Source organism: Pongo pygmaeus, chromosome 8, assembly GCF_028885625.2.
Source record: "Pongo pygmaeus isolate AG05252 chromosome 8, NHGRI_mPonPyg2-v2.0_pri, whole genome shotgun sequence".
In the NCBI taxonomy this organism is placed as follows: domain Eukaryota; kingdom Metazoa; phylum Chordata; class Mammalia; order Primates; family Hominidae; genus Pongo; species Pongo pygmaeus.
Window position 1 is genome coordinate 113408425 of NC_072381.2, and position 9970 is coordinate 113418394.

Sequence of the window (9970 nt, forward strand, 5' to 3'; positions counted from 1 at the left end):
TAAGCAAAAATTGACAAAATTGAAGGGAGAAATAGTCAGTTCTACAATAATTGTTGAAGACTCACAAACCTCTTTTTAAATATAAAATAGAACAACTAGACAGAAGATAAGGATACAGAGAACTTAAACAACACAACAAATTAACTAGATCCTAAAGACATATATGGAATAATTCTACCCAACAAAAATAAAATACACACTCTAGGGTACACATGAGTCATTTTCCAAGATAGACCATATGTTGGGCCTCAAATTAAGTTTCAACAGATTAAAAAAATAGATATCAGTCAAAGTATATTTTTCAATCACAAACAGATAAAACTAGAAACCAGTAATAAAATACAAACTAGAAAATTTACAATTTGTGGAATTTAACCACACACTCGAATAACCAGACACTTAAGACACAAATTACAAGGGAAATTAAAAAACACTTAGAGACAAATAAAAACAGGAACACAGCACATCAAAACTTATGGAAAATAGAGAAATTGCTGCTAAGGGAGAATTTTATACTTATAAACATTTACAGTAGAAAAAAGATATCAAATCAATAACCACTTAAATAAATAGAAAAAATGCATACTAAACCTAAAAATAGCATAAATAAAGAAATAATAAATACTAGGACAGAGATAAAAGAAATACAGAGTAGAAATGTTTTAGAGGAAATCAATGAAAGCAAAAGCTGGTTTTTGAAAATATTAAGATTGAGAAACCTTTAGCTCTCTGGACTATGGAAGAAAGGAAAGACTGAGATTGCTTAAATAAGAAGTGAAAGTGTAGGAGTGGCTGGCAAGATGGCTGAATAGGAACAGCTTCAGTCGGCAGCTCCCAGTGAGATCAATGCAGAAGGCAAGTGATTTCTGCATTTCCAACTGAGATACCCGACTTATCTCTTTGCGACTGGTAAGGCAGTGGGCGTAGCCCACGGAGGGCAAGCAGAAGCAGGGTTGGGCGTCACCTCACCCGGGAAGCACAAGGGGTCAGGGAACTCCCTCCCCTAGCCAAGGGAAGCTGTGAGGGACTGTGCCATGACAGACACTGCACTCTGGCCCCAGGTACTATGCTTTTCCCATGATCTTCGCAACCTGCAGACCAGGAAATTCCTCATGTGCCTACACCACCAGGCACCTGCGTTTCAAGCACAAAACTGGGAGGCTGTTTGGGCAGATACCAAGCTAGCTGCAGCAATTTTTTTTTGTTCATACCCCAGTGGCACCTGGAATGCCAGTGAGACAGAATTGTTCACTCCCCTGGAAAGGGGGCACTGAAGCCAGGGAACCAAGTGGTCTAGCTTAGCGAATCTCAACCACATGGAGCCCAGAAAGCTAAGATCCACTGGTTTGTAATACTCTTTGCCAGCAAAGCAGTCTGAAGTCCACCTGGGATGCTCGAGCTTGATGAGGGAAGGGGTGTTTGCCATTACTGAGGCTTAAGTAGGCAGTTTTCCCCTCACCGTGTAAGCAAAGCTGCTGGAAAGGTCAGACTTGGCAGAGCCCACCGCAGCTTGGCAAAGCTGCTGTAGCTAGACTCCCTCTCTAGATTCCTTCTCTCTGGGCAGGACATCTCTGAAAGAAAGGCAGCAGCCCCAGTCTGGGGCTTATAGATAAAACTCCCATCTCCCTGGGACAGAGCACCTGGGGGAAGGGGTGGCTGTGGGTGCAGCTTCAGCAGACTTAAATGTTCTTGCCTGCTGGCTCTGAAGGGAGCAGCAGATCTCCCAACACAGTGCTTGAGCTCTGCTAAGGGACAGACTGCCTCCTCAAGTGGGTCCCTGACCCTACTGCCTCCTGATGGGGAGACATCTCCCAACAGGGGTCAACAGACAGCTCATACAGGAGAGCTCCGGTTGGCATCTGGTGGGTGTCCCTCTGGGACAAAGCTTCCAGAGGAGGGAACAGGCAGCAATCTTTGAGGGGTCTAACTGTTAGAATGAAACCTAACAAACAGAAAGGAATAGCATCAACATCAACAAAAAGGACATCCACACAAAAACCCCATCTGAAGGTCATCAACATCAAAGACCAAAGGTAGATAAATCCATGAATATGAGGACAAACCAGCATAAAAAGGCTGAAAATTCCAAGAACCAGAATGCCTCTTTGCTTCCAAAGGATCACAACTTGCCAGCAAGGGAACAAAACAGAGAATGAGTTTAACAAATTGACAGAAGTAGGTTTCAGAAGGTGGATAATAAGAAACTCCTCTGAGCTAAAGGAGCATGTTCTAACCCAATGCAAGAGTTAGAACCTTGAAAAAAGTTAGAGGAATTGCTAGAATAACCAGGTTAGAGAAGAACATAAATGACCTGACAGAGCTGAAAAAGACAGCATGAGTATTTTGTGAAGCATACACAAGTATCAGTAGCCAAACTGACCAAGCGGAAGAAAGGATATCAGAGATTGAAGATCAACTTAATGAAATAAAGCATGAAGACAAGATTACAGAAAAAGAAAGAAAAGGAATGAACAAAGCCTCCAAGAAATATGGGACTATGTGAAATGACTACACTTACATTTGATTATTGTACCTGAAAGTAATGAGGAGAATGGAACCAAGTTTGAAAACACTCTTCGGGATATTATCTGGGAGAGCTTCCCCAACCTAGTAAGACAGGCCAACATTCAAATTCAGGAAATACAGAGAACACCACAAAGATACTCCTCAAGAACAGCAACCCCAAGACACATAATCCTCAGATTCACCAAGGCTGAAATGAAGGAAAAAATGTTAAGGGCAGCCAGAGAGAAAGGTTGGGTTACCTATAAAGGGAAGCCCATCAGACTAACAGTGGATCTTTTGGCAGAAACCTTACAAGCCAGAAGAGAGTGGGGGTCAATATTCAACACTCTTAAAGAAAAGAATTTTCAAACCAGAATTTCATATCCAGCTAAACTAAGCTTCATAAGCCAAGGAGAAATAAAATCCTTTACAGACAAGCAAATGCTAAGAGATTTTTGTCACCACCAGGCATGTCTTATAAGAGCTCCTGAAGAAAGCACTAAATATCAATATCAGCCAGGGCAAAACATATCAAATTGCAAAGACCATCAACACTATGAAGAAACTGCATTAACTAATGGGCAAAATAACAAGCTAACGTCATAATGACAGGATCAAATTCACACATAACAATATTAACCTTAAATGTAAATGGGCTAAATGCCCTAATTAAAATATACAGACTGGCAAATTTGATAAAGAGTCAAGACCCATCGGTGTGCTGTATTCAGGAGACCCGTCTCACGTGCAAAGACACACATAGGCTCAAAATAAAGGGATGGAGGAATATTTACCAAGCAAATGAAAAGCAAAAAAAGCAGGAGTTGCAATTCTAGTCTCTGATAAAACAGACTTTAAACCAACAAAGATCAAAAAAGACAAAGAAGGGCATTACGTAATTGTAAAGGGATCAATGCAACAAGAAGAGCAAACAATCCTAAATATATATGCACCCAATACAGGAGCAGTCAGATTCATATAGCAAGTTGTTAGAGACCTACAAAGAGACTTAGGCTCCCAAACAATAATAGTGGGAGACTTTAACACCCCACTGTTAATATCAGATAGATCAACGAGACAGAAAATTAAGAAGGATATTGAGGACTTGAACTCAGCTCTGGACCAAGCCGACCTAATAGACATCTACAGAACTCTCCACCACAAATCTTCTCAGCACCACATTGCACTTATTCGAAAATTGACCACATAATTGGAAATAAAGCACTCCTCAGCAAATGCAAAAGAAAGGAAATCATAAGAGTCTCTCAGACCACAGTGCAATCAAATTAGAACTCAGGATTAAGAAACTCAATAACTGCTGTTCTGCAGCCACTGCTGCAAAATCTCCTCAAGCTGATAAGCAACTTCAGCAAAGTCTCAGGATACAAAATCAATGTACAAAAATCACAAGCATTCTTATACACCAATAACAGACAAACAGAGAGCCAAATCATGAGTGAACTCCCATTCACAATTGCTTCAAAGATAATAAAATACCTAGGAATCCAACTTACAAGGGATGTGAAGGACCTCTTCAAGGAGAACTACAAACCACTGCCCAGTGAAATAAAAGAGGACACAAACAAATGGAGGAACATTCCATGCTCATGGGTAGGAAGAATCAATATCATGAAAATGGCCATACTGCCCAAGGTAATTTACAGATTCAATGCCATCCCATCAAGCTACCAATGACTTTCTTCACAGAATTGGAAAAAAATACTTTAAAGTTCATATGGAACCAAAAAAGAGCCCGCATCACCAAGTCAATCCTAAGCCAAAAGAACAAAGCTGGAGGCATCACGCTACCTGACTTCAAACTATACTACAAGGCTACAGTAACCAAAACAGCATGGTACTGGTATCAAAACAGAGATATAGACCAATGGAACAGAACATAGCCCTCAGAAATAATGCTGCATATCTACAACTATATGATCTTTGACAAACCTGACAAAAACAAGCAATGGGGAAAGGATTCCCTATTTAAGAAATGGTGCTGGGGAAACTGGCTAGCCATATGTAGAAAGCTGAAACTGGATCCCTTCCTTACACCTTATACAAAAATTAATTCAAGATGGATAAAGACTTACACGTTAGACCTAAAACCATAAAAAGCCTAGAAGAAAACCTAGGCAATACCATTCAGGACATAGGCATGGGCAAGGACTTCATGACTAAAACACCAAAAGCAACATAGGCATGGGCAAGGACTTCATGACTAAAACACTAAAAGCAATGGCAACAAAAGCCAAAATTGACAAATGGGACCTAATTAAACTCAAGAGCTTCTGCACAGCAAAAGAAACTACCATCAGAGTGAACAGGCAACCTACAGAATGGGAGAAAATTTTTTCAACCTGCTCATCTGACAAAGGGCTAATATCCAGAATCTACAATGAACTCCAACAAATTTACAGGAAAAAAACAAACAACCCCATCAAAAAGTGGGCAAAAGATATGAACAGACACTTCTCAAAAGAAGACATTTATGCAGCCAAAAAACACATGAAAAAATGCTCATCATCACTGGCCATCAGAGAATTGCAAATCAAAACCACAATGAGACACCATCTCACACCAGTTAGAATGGTGATCATTAAAAAGTCAGGAAACAACAGGTGCTGGAGAGGATGTGGAGAAATAGGAACATTTGTACACTGTTGGTGGGACTGTAAACTAGTTCAACCATTGTGGAAGTCAGTGTGGCCATTCCTCAGGGATCTAGAACTAGAAATACCATTTGACCCACCAATCCCATTACTGGGTATATATTGAAAGGATTATAAATCATGCTGCTATAAAGACACATGCACACGTATGTTTATAGCGGCACTCTTCACAATAGCAAAGACTTGGAACCAACCCAAATGTCCAACAACGATAGACTGGATTAAGAAAATGTGGCACATATACACCATGGAACACTATGCAGCCATAAAAAATGATGAGTTCATGTCCTTTATAGGCACATGGATGAAACTGGAAACCATCATTCTCAGCAAACTATCACAAGGACAAAAAACCAAACACCACATGTTCTCAATCATAGGTGGGAATTGAAAAATGAGAACACATGGACACAGGAAGGGGATCATCACACACCGAGGACTGTTGTGGGGTGGGGGGAGGGGGGAGGGATAGCATTAGGAGATATACCTAATGCTAAATGATGAGTTAATAGGTGCAGCACACCAACATGGCACATGTATACATATGTAACAAACCTGCATGTTGTGCACATGTACCCCAAAACTTAAAGTATAATAATAATAAAATAAAAAAAAAGAAACTCACTCAAAACTGCACAACGACATGGAAAGTGCACAACCTGCTCCTGAATGACTACTGGGTAAATAAAGAGATTAAGGCAGAAATAAATAAGTTCTTTGAAACATATGAGAACAAAGATACAATGGACTAGAATCTCTGGGACACAGCTAAAGTAGTGTTTACAGGGAAATTTATAGCACTAAATGCCCACAGGAGAAAGCAGGAAAGATCTAAAATCGACACCCTAACATCACAATTAAAAGAACTACAGAACCAAGAGCAAACAAATTCAAAAGCTAGCAGAAGACAAGAAATAACTAAGATCAGAACAGAACTGAAGGAGATAGAGAGACATGAAAAACTATTCAAAAAAATCAATGAATCCAGGAGCTGGTTTTATGAAAAGATTAATAAAATAGACATATGACTAGCCAGACTAATAAAGAAGAAAAGAGAGAGAGGAATCAAACAGACACAACAAAAAATGATAAAGGGGATATCACCACTGATCACACAGAAATACAAACTATCATCAGAGAATACTATAAACACCTCTACACAAATAAACTAGAAAATCTAGAAGAAATGGATAAATTCCTGGACACATACACCCTCCCAAGACTAAACCAGGAATAAATCAAATCCCTGAATAGACCAATAACAAGTCTGAAATTGAGGCAGTAATTGATAGCCTACCAACCAAAAAAAAAAAAAAAAAAAATCGCAGGACCAGATGGATTCACAGCCAAATTCTACCAGAGGTACAAAGAGGAGTTGGTACCATTCTTTCTGAAACTATTCCAAACAATAGAAAAAGAAGGACTCCTCCCTAACTCATTTTATGAGGCCAGCATCATCCTGATACCAAAACCTGGCAGAGACACACACAAAAAAGAAAATTTTAGTCCAATATTCCTGAGGAACATCGGTTCAAAAATTCTCAATAAAATACTGGCAAAATGAATCCAGCACAACATCAAAAGCCTTATCCACTACAATCAAGTCGGCTTCATCCCTGGGAAGCAAGGCTGGTTCAACAAACACAAATCAATAAACGTATTCCATCCCATAAAGAGAACCAATGACAAAAACCACATGATTACCTCAATAGATGCAGAAAAGGCCTTCGATAAAATTCAACACCCCTTCATGCTAAAAACTGTCAATAAACTAGGTGTTCATGGAATATATGTCAAAATAATAAGAGCTGTTTATGACAAACCCACAGCCAATGTCATAATGAATGGTCAAAACCTGGAAGCATTCCCTTTGAAAACTGGCGCAAGACAAGTACGCCCTCTCACACCACTACTATTCAACACACTATTGGAAGTTCTGGCCAAGGGAATCTGGCAAGAAAGAGAAATAAAGGGTATTCAAATAGGAAGAGGGAAAGTCAAATTGTCTCTGTTTGCAGACAACATGATTGTATATTTAGAAAACCCCATCGTCTCGGCCCAAAATTTCCTTAAGCTGATAAGCAACTTCAGCAGAGTCTCAGGATACAAAATCAATGTGCAAAAATCACAAGCATTCCTATACACCAATAATAGATGAACAGAGAGCCAAATCATGCATGAACTCTCATTCACACTTGCTACAAAGAGAATAAAATACCTAGGAATACAACTTATAAGGGATGTGAAGGACCTCTGGAAGGAGAACTACAAACCACTGCTCAAGGAAATAAGAGAGGACCCAAACAAATGCAAAAATATTCCATGCTCCTGGATAGAAAGAATCAATATTGTGAAAATGGCATATTGCCCAAAGTAATTTATAGTTTCAATGTTATCCCCATCAAGCTACCATTAACTTTCTTCACAGAATTAGAAAAAACTATTTAAAATTTCATATGGAACCAAAAAAGAGCCTGTATAGCCAAGACAATCTTAAGCAAAAAGAACAAAGCTGAAGGGATCATGCTATCTGACTTCAAACTATACTACAAGGCTACAGTAACCAAAAGAGCGTGATACTGATACCAAAACAGATATACAGACCAAGGGAACAGAACAGAGGCTTCAGAAGTAATGCCACACATCTACAACCATCTGATCTTTGACAAACCTGACAAAAACAAGCAATGGGGAAAGAATTCTCTATTTAATAAATGGTGTTGGGAAAACTGGCTAGCCATATGCAGAAAACTGAAACTGGGTCCCTTTCTTACGCCTTATACAAAAATTAACTCAAGATGTATTAAAGACTTAAATGTAAGACTTAAAACCATAAAAATCCTAGAAGAAAACCTAGGCAATAACATTCAGGACATAGGCATAGACAAAGACTTCATGACTAAAATACCAAAAGCAATGTCAACAAAAGCCAAAATAGAAAAATGAGATCTAATTCAACTAAAGAGCTTCTGCGTGGCAAAAGAAACAATCATCAGAGTGAACAGGCAACCTACAGAAGGGGTGAAAATTTTTGCAGTCTATCCATCTGACAAAGGGCCAATGTCCAGAATCTACAAGAAACTAACAAATTTCTAAGAAAAAAAACAAAACAACCCCATCAAAAAGTGGGCAAAGGATATGAACAGACAATTCTCAAAAGAAGGCCTTTATGTGGCCATCAAACATATGAAAAAAAACTCATCATTACTGGTCATTAGACAAATGCAAATCAAAACCACAAGGAGATACCATCTCACTCCAGTTAGAATGGCGATCATTAAAAAGTCAGGAAACAACAGATGCTGGAGAGGATGTGGAGAGTTAGGAACCCTTTTGCACTGTTGATGGGAGTGTAAATTATTTTATTACTAGTTTTTTGAGACAGAGTCTTGCTCTGTCACCCAGGCTGGAGTCCAGTGGCGTGATCTCGGCTCACTGCAACCTCCGTCTCCCAGGTTCAAGCAATTCCCCTTCCTCAGCCTCCCAAGTAGCTGGGGTTACAGGCACGTGCCACCACGCCAGGCTAATTTTTGTATTTTTAGTAGAGACAAGGTTTCAACATGTTGGCCAGGCTGGTCTCGAACTCCTGACCTCAGGTGATCTGCCCACCTCGGCATCCCAAAGTGCTGGGATTACAGGCATGAACCACTGTGCCTGGCCGGGAGTGTAAATTTGTTCAACCATTGTGGAAGACAATGTGGTAATTCCTCAAGGATCTAGAACCAAAAATACCATTTGACCCAGTAATCCCATTGCTGCATATATACCAAAGGATTATAAATCATTGTACTATAAAGACACATACAGATGTATGTTTATTGCAGCACTATTCACAATAGCAAAGACTTGAAACCAACACAAGTGGCCATCAGTGATAGACTGGATAAAGAACATATGGTACATATACCCCATGGAATGCTATGCAGCCATATAAAAGGATGAGTTCATGTCCTTTGCAGGGACATGGATAAAGCTGGAAACCATCATTCTCAGCAAACTAACACAGGAACAGAAAACCAAACACTGAATGTTCTCACTCATAAGTGGGAGTTGAACAATGAGAACACATTGACACAGGGAGGGGAACATCACACACTGGGGCCTGTCAGGGGTGGGAGGTTAAGGGAGGTATAGCATTAGGAGAAATACCTAATGTAGATGATGGGTTGATGGGTGCAGCAAACCACCATGGCACGTGTATACCTATGTAACGAACCTGCACATTCTGCACATGTATCCAAGAATTTAAAGTATAATTTAAAAAGAAAATATATATAATCAAATTCATTTTCTTAGAATGTAGGGCTCCAGTTGTACATAACCATTTTGTCCACTTTTAAAATGATTAGCAAAAAAAATCGCATGTATATTCCTCTTTAAAAAAAAGAAATGAAAGTGTGAATATTACTAAAAATTCTACAGAAATAAAAAGGATTAAAAGAGAGTAAAATGAATAATTTTATACCAACATACTGGATAGCCTAGATGAAACTGACCAACTCCTCAAAACACAAATCCTACCTAGCCTAAAACACAAAGAAATTTAAAAAACCCTCAGTAGCCCTAAAGATAGCAAAAATATAGAATCAGTAATAGAAAATCATTCAGCAAAAAAAGCTCTGGACCTGATAGTTTCATGGGTGAATTCCACCAAATATTTAAATAAGAATTAACACCAATCCTTCTCAAGACTTTCCAAAACTCTGAAGAGGTGGGACACTTTTTTTTTTTTCTTCAGACAGGGTTTCACTCCCACTCCCCAGGCTGGAGTGCATTGGTGTGCTCTCGGCTCA